Here is a 25,125-nt window from a genome sequence, read left to right as displayed (position 1 = left end):
TTTAAGAAATAAAGCTGTTAATTTGTACTTTAAATAGTTCTTGGTCTTTTCACAGATTGCTGCAGGAGATAAATCTTTTCTGAGTTGCTGGTTTAAATTAAGCAGGAGGGTTTGCCCGTGTCATAACAGTTTGGGGGCTCGTCATCGGGATTTGAACTGGTTCAGACAGATTTGAATAGATTTGGGGATACAAAAAATCCCAGCAGATTTAAACACTTGCAGGTTAGTGTCCTAAATCTAGTGAAAGAAAAAGCTCTTAAAATTGCTAAAGAGGTTCTGGCATTTGAAGATAATTCTCAAATTTGCCAAGTACATTTCAAAGGAAAGAAAATGGCCATACTTCTAGAATTAGCAAAGAAATTAGATTTGGATTTAACCGAGCTCAAAAGTAAAGCTGAAATGGTAGGGGAATTACTCAAATACTTAGGTGAGTCAGAAAACAGACAAGGGCAGTAGAGTTATAAAAACTTAAATTAGAATTGAGGAAAATGGTGCTGCAAGATAAAGAAAGAGAGACTAAAGAGAGAGGGAAATGGAGAGAGAAAGAGACAAAGGAGGCAGAAAGAGAAAGCGAGAGAAAAGAGAGGGAGAGAGAGGAAAAAAGAGAGAAGGTTCTTAGCTGAGCAAAGAGAGAAGAAAGGGAGAGAGACAGAGAGCGCGAAAAGAAAGAGAGAAAAAGTTCTTAGCTGAGCAAAAAGAGAAAGAATTTGAACTTGATAAGTTGTGACTTCGCAAAGTCAAGTGAACAGGATGAAAATTAAAAGAGACGGTAGTGATACATACAAATACGTCAGTACTCTGCCACATTTTGATGAGAAAGATGTTGAAGCCTCCTTTTTTTCATTTGAAAAATTGGCTAGGCAAATGGAGTGGTCCGAGGATTTATGTGTCATGCTAGTTCAGACTAAACTGGTAGGCAGAGTTAGTGAAGTATTTGCCACACTGTCAGATGAAGTGTCAAGAGATTATGAAGGGGTTAAACAGGCTATTTTAAGTGCTCAAGAATTGGAATCAGAAGCATATAGATAGTGGTTCAGAAGCACAAAGAAGGAACCAGATTTATGTTGAGTTTGAAAAAATTAAACATAGTTATTTTGATAGATGGATGTGTGCTTTGAAAATAGGACCTATTGAGGCTCTAAGAGAGGTTATTCTCCTGGAGGAGTTTAAAAACTCACTTCCAGAGATGGTAAAAATTCACGTGGAGGAACAGCAAGTTCAGGAAGTGAGGCAGTAGAATTAGAGATGAATACATGTTGGTGCATAAGATAAGCTTCCGGCCTGAACTTCATCCTGTGAGGGATAGGAGTTGGGAGCAGGGGAGATCCTATACTATGAACCTAAGAGCAGAGAATATTGGTAAGAATTTACCACAGGAAAGAAAAGAAGCCCAAGAGGGTGGAAAGGAAGTGAAAAGCCTCAGGTGTTTCCACTGTGGTAAAGTGGGACACATAAAGTCACAGTGTTGGTTGTTAAAGAAAGGGGCTGTGGGAAAAGATGAGGTAAAAGAAGCTAAGCTAGTGACATCAGTGATGGTAGTAAAGGAGACCCCAAGAAGAGCAGAGGAGCTGCAGGAGAATACACAGCCTAGGCAGGAGCTGGGTATGGAGTTAGCACCTGATCTCTGCAAAGAATTTGCCTCAGTGGGTAAAGTTTACTCAGAAAGAACAAGAAGGACAAGAAGTTATCATTTTGAGAGATGCAGGATCTAACCAGTCGCTTATAGTAAGGAAAAGCAAATATGCACTCTTTCTGATCTGTTACCTGAGAGCGTGATAATTTTTGGGATAGATGGACAGAAATTTAGCATTTCCCTATGGATGATCAGGTTGGAGCGCCATCTCGAGACTGGGGAAGTTACAGTGGGAGTGATTGACAGAGTGGGAGTGATTGACAGAGTGTCAGTTCCAGGAATTCAATTTATTCTTGGGAATGATTTGGCAGGATCCAAGGTGGGAGTGACACCCCTTGTTATGGAGAAGCCCAAGGAAGACCAATAAACTGAGGAGTTAAAACAGAAATATCTGGCATTTTCCCAGACAGTGTGGTAACCAGATTCCACTATCATAAGGCACTGCACAAAGTGAAAAGTAAAGAGAAAGATGAAGGAGTTGAGGTTCAGTTAGTGGATATCCTCATTGATGTAATGGTGCAGGATAAACCTGAACAGGCAGAGGGTCAGACAGAAGTGTTCAGTACTGAAAGGCTAAGGGACTTGCAACAGCAAGACAAGATGATAAAAGATATATATGTGGATGCTAGGAGGAAGTGAGGACTGCAGATTCAGGAGCTCAGAGTCAAGAGTGTGGTGCTGGAAAAGCACAGCAGGTCAGGCAGCATCCAAGGAGCAGGAAAATCAATGTTTCGGGTATAATTCTTGATGAAGGGTTTATGAATCTCAACATATATGTGGATGCAAACTCCAAAAAGGAGGCAAAGAATATTCCAGAGGGTTATTATCTGAAAGATAGTATCCTAAGTCAGAAATGGAGACCACAGCAGCTAAGTGCAGAGCAACCAGGTTGTGTTGCCGGTAGCATACAGACAGGAGGTATTACAGGTAGCACATGAACTACCTGTAGAAGGTCATCTAGGAATACGAAAAACTCAGGCTAAGGTACAAAAACATTTTTATTGGCCTGGAATGCACAGCAATTTGGTGAACTTTTGTTGAACATGTCATACATGCCAAATGGTAGGGTAAGCCACAGGCAGTAATAAAACCAACACCTTTGTTGCCAATTCCCACATTTGAAGAACCTTTCATGTGGGTTATAATTGATTGTGTAGGTCCCCTCCCGAGAACTGAAAGTGGGAACCAATACTTGTTAACCATAATGACTGTGTCTACCAGATTTCTGCAGGCAATTCCATTATGAACAGGGTAGTAGAGGAGTTAATAGCTTTCTTCACATAGTGTGAGCTACCCAGAGAGATTCATTTGGACCAAGGGTCAAACTTGACTGCTTGGCTGTTTCAGGAGGTTATGGATAGCTTAGGTGTACAGCACTTTAAATACAGTGCATATCATCCTGAATTCTAGGGAGGTGGCATCAGACCTTGAAGACCATGTTGAGAGCATATTGTCAGGATTATTCGAATGTCTGGGATAAAAGTATCCCATTTGTATTGTTTGCCATTACAGATGTCCCAAACAAATCAACTTAGTTCACTCCCTTTGAGTTAATATTCAGGCATGAAGTGAGAGACCCTTTGAAATAAATAAAGAAAAATTAACAGGACCAATGTTGGAGATCTCACTCTGATTATGTATCTAAGGTGAGGGAGAGATGTAGTCAAGTAGGTAAGTTAGCTAAACAGCACCTAAAGAGGACATGGTTTAGAATGAAACAGGTGGCAAATAAAAGGTCGAAGAGTCATAGAGACACGGAGATGTACAGCATGGAACAGACCCTTTGGTCCAACCCGTCCATGCCGACCAGATATCCCAACCCAATCTAGTCCCACCTGCCAGCACCTGATCCATATCCCTCCAAACCCTTCCTATTCATATACCCATCCAAATACCTTTTTTAAATAAATATATTTATTCACAATTTTTTTTAACTTTACAAACATATAAAATTATTGAAAAATACAATCAATAGCAAATATCAGTATAATAAAAGGAAAAAAAAACACAAATTGCAATACAACTACTGTCCACTAACTACTAGCCTACCCTATAACACAGAACAAACCCTAACACTGTGCAAAGCAACACCAAAAAAAGAAAGAAAAGCACAAAAAACAAAAAAACCCACAAAACATAGAACAGCTACGCTCAGCGCAAAGCTCCCAAACAAAAGAACAGGAGCATTGTATATATACCCATATTAACTCAGGAGACCCCTTCCAGGGCCCAGTTAAACATCCTGGTTAAACAAATACCCTAGTTAAGATAACTGATAAATCTATATCCAAATAACTCAAGTAGGGCTGCCAAGTCTTGAAAAAATGGTCTGTTGTGTGGTGCACCATGTTTGTAAAAAAGTCCAAGGGAATGTGCTCCATAATTAGTTTCCGCCATTCCAGCAAGCCCGGTGGGTTCACAGACACCCGGTTCATCAGAATATTATTCCGTGCACAGTATGCGAGAATATCAAATAGTTTCTTCCCATGCCCATCTAAAGATGGTAAATTCCGTAAACCTAAGAGGAGAGATATCAGATCGACATTGACTTCAGTCCTCAAGACCCTCCCTATTTCTCCCGCCACAGCTTTCTAATAAACACGGAGCCTGTGGCATGTCCAGAAGCAATGGGTAAGAGTACCTACACTTATTTTACATTTGGGGCACACTGAAGATGCCCCTATTTCAAACTTCGCCAGACAGTCTGGTACCAGGTGAGCCCTTTGCAGAACTTTTAATTGCCTAGCGCATGTCCTATTACAGATTGAGATCTTTTGAGTATTCTCCAATATCTTGTCCCGTGTTTGAGAAAAGATCTCCCCTCCTAGCTCCTGCTCCCAGTCCTCACATAACCAGTTGATATCCTGCCAGGCCCTGCCATCCGGTAGACGATAGAGGGCACTAACTGAAGGGGTGCTTGTGGAACGTAGCAACAACCTCTCTGTATCGGGCTTATAGGGCTCAGTGAGAAGCATAGTCTTCTTCTGGATGAAATCCCTAACCTGAAAAAAAAGGAAAAGATCTCTGCTGGGCAGCCCGTATTTGCAGCTCAGTTGCTCAAAAGACATCATAACCTCCCCCTCAAACAAGTCTCCCAAACTAGAAACTCTTCTCGCTGCCCACAGTTTGAACCCTGAGTCCATCATCCCCGGTCAGAACCCTGGCATGCCAACTATCGGCGTAAATGGTGAAGTCTTGGAAAAACAACCCTCACTCTGATGCATCGCCCTCCAAGCCCTGACTTTACTCATGACAATGGGGTTCTGGCAGTGGTCCGTAACTGTCCTTATCCATGAACAACAGATTAATAAGAGGTCACTTTGCCTGGGAGGTCGCAATATCCAGCCATATTGAGTTCAGATTGTTACCTACCCAATCGCAGACAAAGGACAGCAGGGAACTCAACTGATACCTCCTGATGGCTGCAAAATCAACTCCTCCCCCTCCTTGAGGCAACTGCAATTTAGTAAGTTTGATGAGGGATCGCCCACGTTGCCAGACAAAGGAGCCAAACCACTCCATAATCTTCCGCATCGTTGACCTGGGAACATTATGGGGAGCATACACATGGGATAAAACAAACAAGGAAGAGCATCCATCTTAATGAGAAATATTCCATGAGCCATGAAATTGGAAGAGCTTCCCAACTCTGGAGATCTCGTCAAACATTGTCGAGCAAGTGAGCAAAGTTAGTCCGAAATAACAGATCAAACTTGGGGGGTAATAAAAATGCCTAGGTGTCTGAACCCTGCTCGTGACCACTTAAAAGGAAACTTTGGGCCACCTTCAACTTCTGGCACATCCTTAAGGTTCCCAAAAGGCATAGCCACTGATTTTGCAAAGTTAATCTTATATCCTGAAATAACCCCAAATGAATTGATACATAGTATCAAATGGGGTACGGAGGTCACCGGGTTTGATTAAAAACAGAAAGACATCATCCACATACGGTGTGATCTTGTGCGCCCTCGATCCCAGTTCCGGAGCGGTTATCTGGACATTCTGATGAATGGTCTCTGCCAGCGGCTCTAACACCAACGTAAACAATAACCGTGAGAGGGGGCAGCCTTGCCAACTACCCCTACCAATCCTAAAGTTCCCAGACTTCACCCCATTGATGATGACCGCGGCTAGAGGATGGTGATATAAAACCTCCACCCACCTAGCAAAGATTCCACCCAACCCAAACTGTCCTAAGACGTAAAATAGATACAGCCATTCCATCCAGTCAAATGCTTTCTCTGCATCTAAGGAAATCACTAACCCCTGAATCGATCGTTGCTGACAAGCTTGGACCACACTCAACAACCTTTTAATATTATTCGAGGGCCTACGGCCCCTTATAAAGCCTGTCAGGTCCTCTTTAATAATATGGGGCAACACCCTTTCCAATCTCGGCGCCAGCATCTTGGACAGAATCTTGAAATCTGAATGTAATAGAGAGATGGGCCTGTATGAGGCACAATCCTCAGGAACCTTCTCCTTCTTAAGAATTAGGGAAATATTAGCTTCTCTCAAAGATGGTGGTAGGCATTCATGTATATAGGAGTGATTGTACATCTCCAATATCGGCCCTGACAGAATCCCTATAGACTCCTTTAAAACTCACTCGGGAGACCATCAGGGCTAGGTGCTTTTCCACTCTGAAGTTGCCTAGCTGCCTCCTGTATTTCCTGAACTGTCAAGGGGGCATTAAGGAGAGAGGCCTGTTCCAAGGCTACCCCTGGGAGGTCCAGGTTCTTGAAGAAGGTCTCCATTTTCGCCATCCTGTCCTTGCAACCTTCTGACCGTTACAATCCAGAGTAAAAGCTCCGAAAAGCCTCATTAATCTTTTTAGCATGAAATGTAAGGACCCTGGCACTGTCTCTGATTGCAGTAATGGATTGGGGAGCACGCTTTTTCCTCGTCAGGTACGCTAAATACTTCCCTGAACCCTCCCCATATTTGAATAGCCTTTGTCTCGCAAAAGCAAGTTATTTTTTGCACTTTGTGTCAGTATTCAATTCAAGGTAGCCTGGAGGGCTGTGATCAGCTGTAGCTTAGTCACGAAAGGCCTCACAAAATGTGCTGTCTTGGTGGCTTTCAACCTCATCTCAAGTAGACGCTGCTGTTCCTCCTTCTGTCATTTCCGGCTAGCCGAATAGGAAATAGCTATTCCCCTTGCAAAGACCTGAGCAGTTTCCCATAGCATAGACGGACAACTAGCCGTGCCTGAGTTGATAGTCAAGAATTCCTTAAAAACTCCTTCAAAAGGTATTCCACAAATATGGAATCCTTAAGGAGAAAAGGGTCCAAACGCCAGTGCCGCAAACCTAGCCCTTCACTCTTGGCCTTACCCTCCAAATGTACTGCTGCATGATCAGAGGTAGCTATATTCCCAATTTTACAACCCATAATCGAATCCAGAAGGGCCAAAGGAGCCAGAAAGAGGTCAATCTTCGTGTGACATTTATGTGGGTTTGAAGAAAAGGTGAAGTCCCTGCCGGTAGGGTGAAGACATCTCCCAATGTCCACCAGCCCCAACTCCTCACATAACCACCTGATTGGCCGCAAAGAAATAGTTGGGAGCCCACAAGGCATCCTGTCTACTGTCAGATCCAAAAGACAATTGAAATCCACCCCCCTCTATAATAATGTGCCATGTTCCAAAAGCACGCAACTTAGAGAAAGCACTAATCACAAATTTGAAGGGAGGACAGTAGACATTTAAAATGCTATATTCCTCCCCATCTATCAGGGCTTTCAGTATCACAAACTGCCCTTGCTCATCTTTCACCTGCTCTAATAATGTGAATGGAAGATTTTTCTGGATAAGTACTGCTACTCCACTACTTTTAGTAGTAAAATTTGAAAAGACCCCCCCCGCCTCCTGTTGTAATTTCAGGTGTTCCCTGTCATCAAGATGGGTTTCCTGCAACAAAGCGATATCAATCCTTTCCCTCTTAAGGCTAGAAAGCACGTATTTTCCTTTTAACATGCAAATGACTTCCCTTAATGTTCCAGGTGCACTATTTAATAAGATACTTAGCCATATCCCCTTTCAGAGACCCTTGAACCCCTCGGAGGGAGAACCCTGCTAGCAAAACGCTGAGTATAAGTAAATAAAGACTCAAAGAGTCGAAGAACTATATATACAAAAACTATTCTATTATAACTATAAACAACTATTACTACCAAAAAGCTACAAAGAAAACAAACTATAAAACCTTGAATGGAAGACTCTTCTCCCCGCCCATAGGGGGCACTCACCCTACCCATCCCCTCCTTCACAGCTCCTTCAAACCCAGACTGTGCCCCAGCCTGAGGCCAGAGAAAAAACAAGGAGATGATCCTTAAATCAACAGAAAAAAAAAGTCAGGATGAGCACTCCACCCATCCCTAGCTTCATGTCACTCCTACTTGTGACTAAAAGAGAAAGAGAACAAACAAAAGGGGGAGGGACAACAAAGAACATTCACAAAATTTCCCATCAGAAAATACAGTTATTAAAAAAAAGGAACAACTTATTCCAAAGTCTTTTCCCCCTTTCCAAAAAGTAAATTATTAGGGAGAAAGACAGGAATTAAAAAAGGAAGAGGAAACATGGGGAAAGAAGGAAAAGAGAACAAACATTAACAGTATTCTTCAGGCCAGTCTGTCTATTTTAAAGTGTCTGCAAAATTTTTAGCTTTATCCGCTGAGTCAAATGTATAAATGGAGTCCTTGTGGCTGAAACGGAGCACTGCGGGGTATCTCATGGAGGACTGGATGCCCAGGTTCCTCAGCCTCTTTTTAGCTTTCGGTATCACAAACTGCCCTTGCTCATCTTTCACCTGCTTTAATAATGTGAACGGAAGATTTTTCTGGATAAGTACCGCCACTCCCCTACTTTTAGTAGTAAAAGTTGAAAAGAATCCCCACCCTGGATAAACATGATTTTTGACCCCTTGTACAGCAGTGCCTGCGGATCTCTTCCCAGGGATTTGGAAACTTCTATTACTTTTTGCTTGTCCTTATATGAGTGGAAGTGCACTAGGACTGAGCGGGTGCACTGCACCGGCTCTGACCTGTGCACTGTAACCCGATAAGCACTCTCAATGTGCAGCCAGCTGGACTCGATTTGAAGGCCCAAAATTTTCACCAGCCAGCTTTCAAAGAAGCTGACTGGCTGCTCACCTTCCTCACCTTCAGGGGGTCCAACAATTCGGAGATATATCCTTGATTTTCAAGGTCATCGATATGGTCTCACAAGGCCCGCACCTCTTGCTCCAGCATCTGGATCCGACTGGATGAGGACTCCATTGCAGCTTCCAAGGCCTTAGTTCGACTCTCCACTGCCTCTAGCCTCTCCCCGAGGCCCTGGATCTCCTGCTCATGCTTCTGCAGCATGGATGCGTTAAGTTGGACCTGGGCACAGATTTCCTCAATCACAGCACCAACTTTCAAGATAAGTCTCTCTATTGCCGCAGCCAATTCCTGAGAGTCTGTCAGGTCCTCAGGGGGTTCAGGAGAGGCTGCTGCTGCTGCAGTCTCTGGTATGGTAGGTGCTGCGGGGGGGTGTCCTCCCTGCTGCTGCTTGCTTGCTTCTTTTCCCTTTGGCATCCTTCCCACTCCCAAATATTAACAAATATGTGTTCTGTAAGTGTTTAAACTCATAAGTCCACCACAAAAGTTGGCAAAAAACACCAATATGCCTTGGCTGTTAGGCACAGCTGTCCACAGCAGTTCTACAGAATCGCCGCCATCTTGCTGAATCCCACAATGCCTCTTAAATGTTGCAATTGTACCAGCCTCCACCACTTCCTCTGGCAGCTCATCCCATACACATACCACTCTCTGTGTGAAAAAGTTGCCCCTTAGGTCTCTGTATGCCCACTAGTTCTGGACTCCCCAATCCCAGGGAAAAGACTTTGTCTATTTATCCTATCCATGCCTCTCATGATTTTGTAAACCTCAAGAAGGTCACCCCTCAACCTCCAACACTCCAGCGAAAACAGCCCTACCCTGTTCAGCCTCTCCCTATAGCTCAAATCCTCCAACCCTGGCAATATCCTTGAAAATCTTTTCTGAACTCACATTTTCCTGAGGGGATAACATGTTAGTACTGTTACCAGTGATAGGAAATCCCTTCAAAGCCAGGTTTAGTGGTCCCTATCAAACTGAAAGAAGGTTGATTCAGGTGAACTATCTAGTTGTTAGGGACTAGGCCAGACTACGCAAAACATTCTGAAGCAGGCAGCCCTAGACCTAACTTTGCAATTTGTTTCAGTAAGTGGACAGTGAAAGTTACCTGGAGTAAGAAATCTTGGTTGACTACTAGATTTTAAAACAGACAAAAACCTGATTCACAAAATTACACAATGAATAAAGAACCCCGACAGAACTCAACTTATTCAGCTTGACTTAATTATGCTGTTCCGAATACACACAACAGTCTCAATAAATTAACTCCATTTAAAAACCAGAATAAATGGAACACATGCTTATAGGTTGAAGTTGAAAGGCAGAAAGGAGAGAGAGTTTACACACAGCTCCCTGTTAAACTTCCCAGTTCAAGACTGAACGAAAACTGCTCAGCTCAGCTAGCCAGAGAGCTGACCACTCCCCTCTCTTGAACAGGTCACTTCTAAAGCATGACCACTTTGACCTGAATTCTCATCTGTTTACAGATAAACAAAAAGCCTCTCAAAATACTTTTCATTTCTGTACCAAACCAGACTGATTAGAGCCCAGCCCGGTTTATTGTCCTGAGAAAAACCAAGGACAGAGTCTGCTTGAGCCAAGGAACAACTTTTAGACAAAAAAGGGACTAGCTTTGTGACATAGTAAAGATACCAGATAGAGAAAAAAGATATTGGGTATGTCATGTGAACACGTTGAAACTGTGGTATATGAGAGAGAAAGAACTTGAGAAACAGGTGTTAATTACCGCCCTGCAGAGTGTGGAATCAAACCAGATGACGTGGATTTTGATGTGCCTTAAATTAGATTAAAAACTGAAGACGTCCTTGAGGACTGGGATAGGTTAGTAAGCTATCAGTCTCAGGAGCATAGAACGCAGTTGAAAAATTTGTTACTGCAGTGTAAGGGCATACGTAAGAATCAGATGAGTTGAATTAGTGCTATTGTACATGAAGTCGACATAGGGAATACTGTTCTGATAAAACACCACCCCTGTCGGCTTAATCCTTTCAAAGCCAGACAGGTCCAGATGGAGGCAGAGGCCATGCTTGACAGGGACATCATCGAACCAAGCCAGAGTGAGTGGAGTTCACTGATCATCTTAGTTCCCAAACCAGCAGCACTCAACACGTCTACGTGGATTATCGGAAGGTCAACGTCATTACAAAATCGGACAGATATCCAATTCTTTGATAGGAGAACTGTATTGAGAAAGTTGGACAAGCCAGTTACATCACCCAGTTGGACTTAATTCCTGATAAAGAGCTTATGCCTGATGTGTTGATTCTCCATCTTCTGGATTAGTGGTGCTGGAAGAGCGCAGCAGTTCAGGCAGCATCCAAAGTGCAGTGAAATCGACGTTTCGGGCAAAAGCCTTTCATCAGGAATTGATGAAGGGCTTTTGCCCGAAATGTCGATTTTGCTGCACTTTGGATGCTGCCTGAACTGCTGTGCTCTTCCAGCACCACTAATCCAGAATCTGGTTTCCAGCATCTGCAGTCATTGTTTTTACCGAGTTAATTCTCCTACTCCTCGAATGCTGTGCTTTTCCAGCACCACGTTTTTGAAATTGGAGTTAATGCATGGCTGCTGGCAAGTATCTTTATCAGAGATGGAGAAAGAAATTTCTGCATTTGTAATCCCAAATGGGATATATCGATTTAAAGTGATGCCCTTTGGACTGAAGAACGCACCTGCCACATTCCAAAGGTTCATGAACAGATTTGTGGCTGGGTTAACAAACTGTGCAGTCTGTAGTCATCTTTAGTAAGTGCTGGAAAGATCATGTGGTATAGTTGGCAGATCTCTTTGAATGACAATGAGAAGCAAAACTGGTGATAAACTTAAATAAAACTGAATTTGCGAAAGCAGAGGTGACGTTCTTGGGACATAACATCGGTCATGGAAGGTTGACCCCAGGGAATGCCAAGACGAAGGCCATCGAGGAATTTCCACAACCAACCTCAAAGAAAGAGTCGCTTCGATTCTTCGGACTCAGTGGAGTATCAGAAGTTTGTTCTAAACTTCAGCAGTGTAGTGGCACCTTTGACCGATTTGTTGAAGAAGAACACAACGTTTTGGTGGATAGAACAATGACAGGAGGCATTTGACCATTTGAAATCAATATTAACCACCAAACCAGTTTTAGCTACACCAAAATTTTCAAAACCTTTTAAAGCTGCCATCGATGCTAGTGACATTGCAGTTGGAGCTGTAATCTTACAGGAAGATGAAGATGGGATTGAACTGCCAGTTAGTTACTTTTCTAAGAAGTTCAACATTCACCAAAGGAAATACTTCACCATTGAAAAGGAACTATTGCGTTTGATACTGGCCTTACAAAATATTAACGTGTATGTCATTGGATGTGTACATGGATTGCAATCCGCTGACATTCTTAGGACACTTTAAAGATAAGAATAAGAGACTATTTCATTGGAGTCTTATGTTACATATGTTTAACTTAAACATCATACATGTTGCAGGTCATCAGAATGTAATCACAGATGCGTTATCGCGGATTTAACTGAATTAGCATTGCTCCCGCACAGCGCCAGGGACCCAGGTTCAATTCCGGCCTCGGATGAGTGTCTGTGTGGAGTTTGCACATTCTCCCTGTGTCTGTGTGGGTTTCCTCTGGGTGCTCCAGTTTCTTCCCACAGTCCAAAGATGTGCAGGCCAGGTGAACTGGCCATGCTAAATTGCCCATAGTGTTAAAAGCATTAGTCAGAGGCAAATGGGTCAGTGTGGTTACTCTTCAGAAGGTCGCTGTGGACTTGTTGGGCCAAAGGGCCTGTTTCCACACTGTAGGGAATCTAATCTAATCTAAAGTTTAGATGAGATTTGTTTTTTTTATATATATATACAGTTAAATGGGAAGAAACTAAGGTCAACTTAAATTAAAGTTATCTGTATATTAGAGTAATGTGTTTAAAGAATAAAAGAAAAATGGGGCCATCTTTTCATTATGATGGTTCATTTTCTCTTAAGGAGAGGTGTTATGAAAATGTGAGTGTACTGTACCTTTAAGAAAGTTAAAAGCTAGCAGAACTACCTGACAGCATCTAGTGTTCTGAACAAGACATAATGTAACCTGTGGTCCAGCAGTTAGTGTAGCTGGCTGCCTGGAGACAAAAAACAATTTTGAATTCGGCCAATCAGTTTAAATTATATCCCAAAAAAATACCAAACTGCAGTCAAGTTTGAATTTAGTATACTGACACAATTAAAAGCCAGTGACATAACCTGATCCTTTGGGGATATAAGACAGGAAAAATTGAAACATCAAGGGAAAACTGCCAAAAGACCAACAAATATAGACTGCTAATCAGAACTGTCTGAGAGATACCTGTCCAGAGAAGGAATTTGCACAGAGACAAACATTGACACTGACATGGAGAACAAATCTGCAAAGAGAAGATTCAATAGCTGGCTGGTTTTGAAATTTGAAATTTTCAGTAAATCTTAATCGGGTTTTATCGGAGGAGTATTATAAAAGGGAAAGTAAAGATAGGTTAGAGGAAGGAGTTATAAGTAGTTGTTAGTTCATTATTCTGTGTTGTACTTTAAGAAATAAAGCTGTTAATTTGTACTTTAAATAGTTCTTGGCCTCTCGAATTTTCACAGATTACTGCATAGGATAAATCTTTTCTGTGTTGCTGATTTAAATTAAGCAGGAGTGTTTACCCCATGACGTAACACAAGTCAGCTGCTGAAGGATGAAATCAGTCTCCAGATGTTAAACCAAATATATATAGTATCCACAGAAATCAGCAAAATATTTTCTAAAGTTACTTTTTGTAATTCTTTGAAACTATTCCAAAGGATTGCAGAATGTGCGAATGAATTAATATTGATTTGACAGCAAGGCTGCCAATAAATCGTTGCAGATAGTGGTGGTTAAAGACTTCATTAATTGTTCAAATGTCATTGAGATAAAGATAAATTACATAATGATGGTGAAAACCATAAATTACTGCTTACGGCTCCCTGACAAGATGATAATAACATTCTAGACACACAGAATATGAGACCAGAAATTTAGGATGATACCCTGGGAAAAAAATGTCTTTTAGTTTAAAACTTTATATGATGTGACCAAAAATGTGGAAGATCTGGAAATCTTGGCTGATTGTCAGTCAATACAACAATTCTGTGGTGAATTTATATAGGCTTTTTGCTCATTGCTATTGACAATTCTTTGCAATATTTATAGGCCTTACTCTCCTTTTGAACACCAGATGGGATAAAGCCAGCACTTTAATCATATTTATGTGTATTGTAGGTGGAATTCTATTACATTCGGAGGTCTCATTAGATGAGACAAAAAAAATCCACTTTTCTGTATGAATTTACTGAAAGTGGTCACAAAGTGGCCACCTGTAGTTGTGTTTCCTAATTATGGTGGCAAAGTGAATATGCATCCAATTAGCCAAACACATGGGCCTACAGGGATATCCTGGCAAGCAACCCTTGAGAGCAAAATGGACACTTCAGCATAGGTGGGAGGTACCTCAAGCTAGAGGTACCCTTGGAAGAAGTGATAAAAATCCAAAAATTGTTACCAGAGCTGTCAGGTATTGTTCTGGAGGGGAACTCCTCCCCACATGAGGGCCATTAACAGCAGTTGTGTCCCACTGGCAAAAGTAGCTTTGATGGGAAACTATTTATAAAACCTAATCATAAAAGTTTATTATTATTTTTGAAACAAATGATGCTTTCCAGATAACATTGCCTTAATTGGTCATAACATTGAGGTTAGGAGTTAGGGTGTCATGTTACGGTTGTACAGGACATTGGTGAGGTTACTTTTAGAATATCGTGCACAATTCAGGCCACCCTTCTGTTGGAAGGATGCTGTGAAACTTGAGACAGTGCAGAAAAGATTTAAAAGCATGTGGCCAGGACTGGAGGGTTTGAATTATAGGGAGATACTGAATAGGTTGGGCCTTTTTTCCTTGCAGTATTGGAGACTGAGGGGTGACCTTATAGTGGTTTTTTAAATCATGAGGGGCACAGATAGGGTGAGTAGCCAAAGTCTTTTTCAGAGGATGGGGGAGTCCAAAATTAGAGGGCATAAGTTTAAGGTGAGAGGGCAATGACTTACAAAGGACTTGAAGGGTTAATTTTTTTTCCGCAGAGAGTGATGCATGTATGGAACAGGTTGCCCGAGGAACTTGTGAGGGACAGGTACAATCACAACATTTAAAAGGCATCTGGATGGGTATATGAATCGAAAGGGTTAAGAGGGACGTGGGTCAAATGCTGGAAAATGGGCCTATGTCAGATTGGGACTTTTGGTCAACATGAATGAGTTGGACCAAAGGATCTGTTTCCTTGCCGTGCAATAAATCAAATCAAATCAAATCAAATCAAATCTACCTCTCTATGACTGTATGACATAATGCAAAAGGCATTCAAACATAAGTTCAGCTTATGGCTTTCCAATACCTGATGTCATTTATTTCCACTCATGGCTATTTGATTATTTTTCCATAATGGAAATATGTTGGAAAACAGCATGTGACAAATGTACAGATTGACTTTGATGGTTTTGAAATTACTTCTGTATTTTCATATCTCACAACTGCAAATATGTCCTGTTAGGCACACGATATTTTTGGGGTAGCTAATAATAACTTACTTGTGTATTGGAACGTTTTATGTCATCGTTGATATCTCTGATAAATCTCACACTATTGCTACCTATCGATTTCTGAATAGATGCTTCTGCAAATGTTGTCCTGTGCTTTCCTGTGAAAGCTCTTAAAAATGAATGCAAAAGCAGACATATAAAAATCAAAGCTTTCAGTAATGTCCTCCGCTACATTGACAGAATTTCATGGAGCAGAATAGACATGAATGTAATCTATAAATTATTATTTATTTTCAGCCTGAAAGTAAGTCAATGAAAATTTGTAAATCATAATTTAATAATATTCACACATTTTGGGATGGATTAAACTTAATAACATTTCAGTGAATTCAAGAGTAATTTCTGCAATCAGTATTTGAAGCCAAACATAAAAATCTCAGAAAGAGAATAAATTTAAGCTTTCACAAGAAATATTGACTGCAGTAAACTATCCTACAATCTAAATTATTATTGCAGAAATGATAGAGACTGGAAAGAAAGATGAAAGCAAGTTAACCGAGACAAAGAAAAAGAGAAAGTTTGGAGAAACTCAGCAGGTCTGGCAGCGTCTGTGGAGTGAAAACAGTGTGAGCAGCTGAGCAGCTGTGGAGTGAAAACAAAATTAACAGCTGAGTGTCTCCAGTAATTTCATTTTTGTTAATTTTAGGTCTCCAGCATCTGTGATTCCTTGTTTTATTTTATATCAGTAGACCAAGCTTGAGATTCATTAATAAAGGTAAATATCATAAAGGTTAAACTAAAGTTTAAACCATTTATGAAAAATCAAACAAACACTCCAGTTGATCTAGAAAGACAATGTAAAGAGCCGCTGAAGATTGAGCTGAGCAAAGATACTCAGTGAAGATTGTGACAATTATATGACTGTAAAAGAGTTGAAAGCTGATCTAACGACTTTAGGAAAGGACAGTAGCAATACTGAAAAAAAGGAATGAAATAAGAGATGTTGATAGATGGGAAAATATTATGTGAATTTTGGAGGTTAAACTTGACACATGAACATCAAATCCAGTAAATCCATAATAATTTGCTGTACATTCTGGAAAATAGGACTAGGCATGGTTGCATTTCTGTCATTTCTACATCTAATCATAAAAGACTATCACTTTTTTTTTTAGATTAGACTTAGTGTGGAAACAGGCCCTTCGGCCCAACAAGTCCACACCAACCCGCCGAAGCGAAACCCACCCATACCCCTACCCCTACATTACCCCTTACCTAACACTACGGGCAATTTAGCATGGCCAATTCACCTGACCCGCACATCTTTGGACTGTGGGAGGAAACCGGAGCACCCGGAGGAAACCCACGCAGACACGGGGAGAACGTGCAAACTCCACACAGTCAGTCGCCTGAGTCGGGAATTGAACCCGGGTCTTCAGGCGTTGTGAGGCAGCAGTGCTAACCACTGTGCCACCGTGCCGCCCACTAATCTGCCATCTTAACTTTTCATACTACATACAGATAATATCTTCTTGTCCAACAACATTGCTATTTCCATTTCTCCCTTCAGTGTTGCAGTTTATTTATATCAAAGAGAATAATAAAGTCATTGGGTAGAATATTGCCATGTTTAGACTCTTTTTGTTGTTGATTTATGTGAGCCATGATGGGGCACCTGCAATTAAATCAACAACAAAAACACAGTCTAAACATGGCAATATTCTACCCTTTGACTTTATTATTCTCTTTGATTTAAATAAACTGAAACACTGAAGGGAGAAATGGAAATAGCAATGTTGTTGGACAAGAAGATATTATCTGTATGTAGTATGAAAAGTTAAGATGGCAGAAAAGTGATGGACTTTTATGATTAGATGTAGAGATGACAGAAATGCAACCATGCCTAGTCCTATTTTCCAAATGTACAGCAAATGTATTATGGATTTACTGGATTTGATGTTCATGTGTCAAGTTTAACCTCCAAAGTTCACATAATATTTTCCCATTTATCAACATCTCTTATTTCATTCCTTTTTTTCAGTATTGCTACTGTCCTTTCCTGAAATCGTTAGATCAGCTTTCAACTCTTTTACAATCATATAATTGTCACAACCTTCATTGAGTATCTTTGCTCAGCTCAATCTTCAGCTGCTCTTTATACAAGTTTTCTTATCCAACTGTCCCCTCTTCACCTCCTTAACTTAAGCAACTAGCTTCTTTGACGTATTTTGCATGCATTCTTGTGACAGGAGAGATGAAATGTCTGGTGTTGTCATGACGTTCCACCATACTAGCTGCTGGGACTGTGGTTAACGTCCAGCTGCACATCACGTTTGATGCTGTCAAACTGCCACAACACAATGTCCTCTGAGAAAACCAAACTGTCTCAGAAAGTGAAGCTGCCACCTTCTTTCCCATGGGAGCTGGAGGTTCTCGGTGGTTCATGGTGGTTGAGAACAAACCAAGGGAAACTTGTGTAATAGGCGCAGTTGACCTGCATAAAGATATTGGTCTGAATCAGTATCTTTTCCACACTGAACAAAATGCATAAGGAAGTGATCTACTTCAGTCTGCCAGGGTAAAGGCTCCCATGTCTCTCTGCTACCTAACACTCACATCAACTCTGCCACTGCGCACAGACCTCATCAATGCTCATGGACTACCATCCTCACTATTGCAAAAAGTATCTCCACTCAATGCTGTCACCCACCACACCTCCACATACTTCCCTTCTTGCACTCTGCACTTAAAAGCTATGCAATCCAGAGAGGTTGACAGCCTCCAAGTAAGTGCCAAGGTGAATAGTGCTGAGAAATGAAGCCAAGAGCTATAAAATGCACGAGAGGACTGGATGTACCTGTGCACAAAGTGATCAGGACAGAAACACACCAGTCAGTTATCCCTGAACTCCAAAATGAGGATCAGAAGAACTAAAGTGGATTCTAATTTGGTCCAACATGAGCTATGCTGATGTGATGCGGCTGATGGCTTGCTATTGCCAATTTCAGTGGACAAAGATGGAGGAAGATGGATCATTCAAGGACATGTTGGTGAAGGTACACTAAAATGGATGCCCAGCGAATCAAGAGGTGAGCTGCACCTGCCAAGCAACCGTTCTGACCCGTAAGTCAGGAATTCTCACTGTCGAGTTTTTCAGGAGATAAAGGCGTGCATGCTGCATTGAAATTCTATGAGATTAGCTAATAATGAAATGAAAATGCATGTAAGATAGTTGCCCTGCATTGGCAAAATTAAAACTTGCCATTGAAACCGTAAGAGGTGACTTAGAAATTTTCTTCTCTTTGCCTGGGTTCAGATATGCTTTCAGTCTAGTTACATTTTCTTATAATGCCCATAATGTCTTCATCATTAAAGGTTTGGAAAATCTTCCCAAAGTACACTGTATGTTAATGATGGGTAATTTTAACATAATTTAGATTGGGCGAGGCATGCTAGCAATAATCATATGGCAGATGAATCCCTGGAATGTGTGCAAGGTTTCTTTTTAGGCCAGTACATTGAGAAGCCAACTCGAGAACTGACTATTCTAGATTTAGTGTTCTGCAAGATATGGGATGAATTAATAAACTTTGGAATAGGTGACAGTAACAAGATAAAATTCTTTATTGGGATAGAGAAATAATTGTTCCAAGGTAAAAACAAGGACAGCAGATGCTGGAAACCAGAGTCTACATTAGAGTAGTGCTGGAAAAGCACAGCAGGTCAGGCAGCATCCGAGGAGCAGGAAAATCAATGCTTCGGGCAAAAGCCTTTCATCAGGAATAGTTCCAATAATTTGTTCCAATCCAATCTTAGTGTTCTCAGTCTAAATAAAGGAAATTATAAAGGTATAAGGATTGAGTGAGCTGTGATAGGTTGTGCAACATTATTAAAAGGTATGACACTGGATGGTTAATATTTAAGGAACAAATGCCTGCATGGCTGTATATTTCTTTCAGGCCGCAGAGCATAACACATAGAGTGTCGCAAACATGGCTAACATAAGAAATTAAGAAAAATATTCAATCCAAAGATAAGTCAGACAAAGTTGCTGGAGAAAGTAAATGAAAGCAGTTTAGAATTCAGTAAGGAGGAATCAAAAAGTTGATGAAAAGGAGGAAAAACAGAGGATAAAAATATTTTTTAACAAGTATGTAAAAAGAAAAAGATTAATGAAGACCAATGTGTGCCCCTTTCAGTCTAATGTAGGAGAATTGATAATGGAGGATAAGAAAATGATCATGATAAAAGAACTAACTTAGTTCCATCTTCACAGACAAAGACACAAACTACTTCAGAAATGCAAAGCATTTTCTGTTGGGAAAGAGGAATTGAAGGAGGTCAGTATTTGTAGCAACAGAATGTTGGAGAAGTTAATGGGACTGAAATCTGATTAATCCCCAAGGCCTAATAATCTACATCCCATGGTGCTAATGAAGGTGGCTGTGGAAGTAGTGAATTAATTGACTGTCATCTTCCAAAATTGTATGGATTCTGATACAATCTCAGAATCTGAAGAGTGTCAAATGCAACCCCACTATTTAAAAATGGAGGGAGGGGGGAAACCTGGAAATTACAGACCAGTTAGCCAAACATCAGGTGTAAGGAAAATGTTGGAATCTGTTGTGAAGAATGTTCTGCAGGATCGTTGGATAACAGTAATGAGATTACATGAAGTCAACATGGTTTTATGAAAGGGAAATTGTGATCGACAAACCAGCTGGAATGCGGATTTGCCTGGTAAGTAGATGAGATGTATTTGGATTTTCTGAAAGTTTTTCATAAAGGCCCACATCAGAGATAAGGGTGCAAAATCAAAGAGAATGGGATTGGTAGCAGTGTACTGACATGGATTGAAAATTGGTTAGCAGACAGGAAAGAAGGGTATATAGTGAAAGAGTGGAGTTCAGTGTCAAGTGAGATACCGTAGGAATCATTGCCCCAGATGTGCACAATAGATGTCACTGATTTGAATGAGAGAATGAAATATAGTCTTTCCAAATGGATTATCAACACAAACGAGGTGAGATTATAATTTGAAGGAGGATGTAAAGAGATATTAAAGTAATTTTGACAAGTTCAGTAAGTACATAAATGCATGTCAGATGCAATATTATATGGATAATTGTGAAGTTGTCCACTTTGGTAGAATAAGTAGAATGATGAAGTTTAATTGAATGGTAATTGATTTAGAAATATTGATTCACAGAGGAACTTAGGTGTCATTGTACATCAATCACTGAAATTTGAAAACAGACATGTAGGTGCAGCAAACAGTTAGGAAGGCACATAGTGTGTAGGTTTTCATGCAAGTGGCTTTGAATTAGGGAGCCAGGAGGTCTTGCTGCAGTGTACAGGGTTTTAGTGAGACCACAACTGGAGTTTCATGTTCAGTTTTGGTTTTCTTACCAAAGAAAAAAGATACTTACCATGGGAGCATGCAGCCAAGGTTTACCAGACTAATTCCTATGATACCATGTTTGTCATATGAGGACAAATTGAGTCAACTAGATCTTTGTTTGCTGGAGTTTCGGAGAATGAGAGGGTGTATTGTTTGGCTGAAAGTGCCTTCTGGATCTGATCGAAGTGAACACAAAAAGACATATGCTTGGATAATAAGCAAATTTATTAGCTTAATCCATATTATACAGAACTAATGAGTGAGTCTATTAACTTAAACTACTTTAGACATATTCATCAAGCAAGTCTGACTGCCTTCTGCCCATTATGTACTCCCTATGTGATGACTGGCATTTGGAGCTCTCTCTCAGTTTCCATAGCACCAGACTTGCAAACCTCAGTGTGATGGTGAAGGTGCCTTTGATGAAAGGTCTTAAGAGCTGGGAAAATGCCTCAATATTCATACTGTTCTGAATCTATATTCCTACCTCTGAGCACTTTCCTCAGCATTCATCTGTGCTTGGTAGACACAAACAAATCCAGGTATCACTGCAAAATAGCCTGTTTCCCACCGAAGGCAAAGTTATTGTGTGCCAAAACAGGCTTCTTTCTCAGCCTGTTTTTCATGTATTTTCCTTCAAATGCTTATTGCCATGCCCAATTAACCCTTAACAATTACCCTAATGATATGGTTTGGAGATCTCACTTTTGAGTGTAACATGACTGAAGGAATTTCATTGAAACATAAAATCCTAACAGGGCTTGCCAGACTGGATGCAAAGGTGATATTTCTCCTGGTTGGGCCAGAATAAGGGTCATGGACTTCGACTATACAGTCGGCAAGTTTACACTGAGATGAGAAGAAACTTCTCTACTTTGAGGATGGTGAGCTAGTAAAATTCTCGTTAACAGGAGGTTGTGGAGGTCAAGTCACTGACTACGTTTTAAAAATAGATTTCAAGTGTCTAAAGATGTCAAATTGTCTGGGGAGAGAGTGGGAGTATAGCATTGAAATTGAAGATTAAACACAATCATATTGAACAGCAGAGTGGGCTAGATGGTCAAAAGGCCTACTCTGATATTTTGTATATTTATGGGTTGTGTTAATTCTGCTTTAACATTGGAAAATTATTGTTTCTGACAATATTTTTAGGAAGTAGAAATCTATTGAATTTGAGAAAATGAATAAGTGCACGAGATTCCTGTGGGTTCTCACCTTGACTGAATATACACTCCACAAGAGAGGAAGTTCTGGAGCAGTTCATCAGGCCTTAATGGATGACATACTGTTTGAGGGGGAGGCACAGTACAATTCCATGCCAGAATGATTTTCTGGTGACCATAAAGTTTTTGCTTTTTTTTAATTCAATAGCTGGTATGGGAAATAATGTAACTGATAATGAAAGCATAAGCCATCATTTAAAAATCTCTTCTTCCCAATCATTTTAAGATGCTGTGGATATCTTTATGCAGTTTTTCACTGCTGGATGGATGTTCATTATATTTTGCCTTAGAAGGGACTGATAAGAAAGTAGCACCATTGTACCAAGAAATAAGGATGAGAATGAGTAAAATAAGTGTGGAAATAACGAATAGTTGTTGGATTTTGGAACAAAAGACTGGATTGACATTGGATAACAATAATGAGGTGACACAAAGTCAACATGTTTTATGAAGGCGAAATTGTGATCGACAAACCTGTTGGAGTTCGTTAATGAGGATTTGCCTGGTAGAATAGATGAAGGAGAACCAGCGGATGAAATGTATTTGGATTTTCTGAAAGTTTTTCAGAAAGGCCCACATCAGAGGTAAAGGTGTAAAATCAAAGAGAATGGGATTGGTAGCAGTGTAGTCACATGGATTGAAAATTGATCTTTTTTATTGAATTTATAGTGTTATTTTGTCATTCCTTTTGAATGATAATGCAATGTAATTATATACATTATATCATCGATTGTAATATTGAATGTTAAATTGGAAATCTGTAATAAACCAGTTGATTACGTAATTCTCACTTTAAAGGAACCTGAACAGTTTCATGTTCCAGTATTTATTTATAAAAAATAACCTGTGAAGATCTTTCTACTAGTCAGCTACTTCCATGAACATTATTTCTTGCAACTTGTTGGTAGCATTGTTGAGAGAAGTTTCAGATTTTCTGAAGTGTTGCTGGGGCACATCATATGGTACAGATATTTCCAACATGCTTTGACCTCTTAATACAGTTTTGAGATCAGGGAGTTTCTTAGGGTTAAGCCTTCCATTTCTACCATTTGTAAAAATGATTGATTGACACTTAACTGTTTGATAGCATTCACCCAGTTTTCTCGCTTAGGATGAAGATGAATCAGATTAGAATTTTGTCTACTAAGTTATGCTGACTAATATTACTAGTCCAAATTTTATGATTGATACTGAATAATTTACTATATATTGGATATGACAAAATGGTAATTCTAGTGATTAAAAAAATAGGTTTTATTTAACAAAGGAAATGTTCTGCCTTTTGAGATCAAGTCATGCACAATGTTATATTGCATTAAAATGTCCATTCTCAGCTTCCTATGACCTAATATGCAAAGGTTTAAATGGTTGTTATTGATGATTAACTAACTATATTCAGATAGTAGACATTTACTAGTGATTCATTTGTGGTCCCATGTGTGGTAGAAGAAACTGATGGGGTTTCTATTTCTGGCTTAGAAGGTCTGCATTCAACATTTATTATAACATGTCTGAACAAGTTTCTTTAGAAAGACTTTTACATAGCACTAGACTGAAATTATGTCGGTTGGGTTTGGATGTGAATGTTTGTCAAGAGTAGTCTCTCTAAGTAAGCTTTACAAGTATTCAAGCATTGATTCCAGTCCTGTCTTACATTACCTTGCGATTTAGATTATATCAGTTATCAACACTGCAAATCATTGAATACTTCAGTGATATAAGCATACTTTCGGTGATAGAACTCACTGAATAAAGAAAGTCATACCAATGTTTTGAAAGAGATCACATCAATGGCAGTGAAAGAGATGTTTCTCTTGCTCACTGCAAATCAAAAGTACCTGATAAAGCCACTTGGAATATATTTCACTGAAAAATGATCCAGTGCAAGCCTTAAAAGTAATAATTTTTATTACTGAGGAAACAACCATTTGGATACAATTTTATTTTGGAAATGGTACTTCAGAAAAGGTTCATATAATCCCTTATTTTGCTGTTTGGATAAAAGAAAATATCTGCTTAATTTGTAATTTCTAAAAATAGTTTATTGTGTCACTCAATTGCATGAAATTGAATCTATCATTGAAGGATGGGACCTACAAAGAGCAGTTACGTTCTATGAATGGACAGACGTATTACAGAGTTACTGGTTTCAGAAGAAGAGACCTGTTCCATTTCAAAATGGAAAATGTAGACTGGTTGAATTTTATAACCCCTAAGGCTTTCTATAGCTATATGAGGAATAAAAGAATGACTCCAATAAGAGTACAGCCAATCAAGCATAGCAGTGATAAGTTGTGCTTTGAATCAGAGGAGATAAGGGAAGCACTAAAAATGAATACTTTTCGTCGGTATTCACACTAGAAAAAGACAATGTGGTTGAGGAGAATACTAATATACAAGCTAGTACACTAGATGGAATTGAGATGCATAAGGAGAAGGTGGTAGCAATTCTGGAAAGTGTAAAAATAGATAAACCCCCTGGGTCAGATGGGATTTATCCTAGGATTCTCTGGGAAGCCAGGGAGGAGATTGCCGAGCTTTTAGCTTTGATTTTTATGTTGTCATTGTCTGCAGAAATGGTGTCAGAAGATTGGATGATAGCAAATGTTGTTCCCTTGTTCAAGAGGGGGAGTAGAGACAACCCTGGAAATTATAGACCAGTGAGCGTTATGTCAATTGTGGGTAAATTGTTGGAAAGGGTTAAAAGAGATAGGATTTATAATTGTCTAGAGAGGAATAATTTGATTAGGGATAGGCAACACTGTTTTGTGAAGGTTAGGTCGTGCCTCACAAATCTTCTTGAGTTCTTCGACAAGGTGACCAAACAGATAAATGAGAGTAAAGTGGTTGATGTGATGTATATGGATTTTAGTAAGGCATTTGATAAGGTTCCCCACAGTAGGCCATTGCAAAAAGTACCGAGGTATGGGATTGAGGGTGATTTAGTGGTTTGGATCAGAAATTGGCTAGCTGAAAGAAGAAGAGGGTTGTGGTTGATGGGAAACTTTCATCCTGGAATTCAGTTACTAGTAGGGTACCACAACAATCTGTTTTGGGTCCACCGTTGTTTGTCATTTTTCTCAATGACCTGGATGAGGGAGTTGAAGAATGG

This window comes from Hemiscyllium ocellatum, chromosome 5 (genome assembly GCF_020745735.1).
Source record: "Hemiscyllium ocellatum isolate sHemOce1 chromosome 5, sHemOce1.pat.X.cur, whole genome shotgun sequence".
In the NCBI taxonomy this organism is placed as follows: Eukaryota; Metazoa; Chordata; class Chondrichthyes; order Orectolobiformes; family Hemiscylliidae; genus Hemiscyllium; species Hemiscyllium ocellatum.
Note: the sequence above shows the minus strand (reverse complement) of the source record.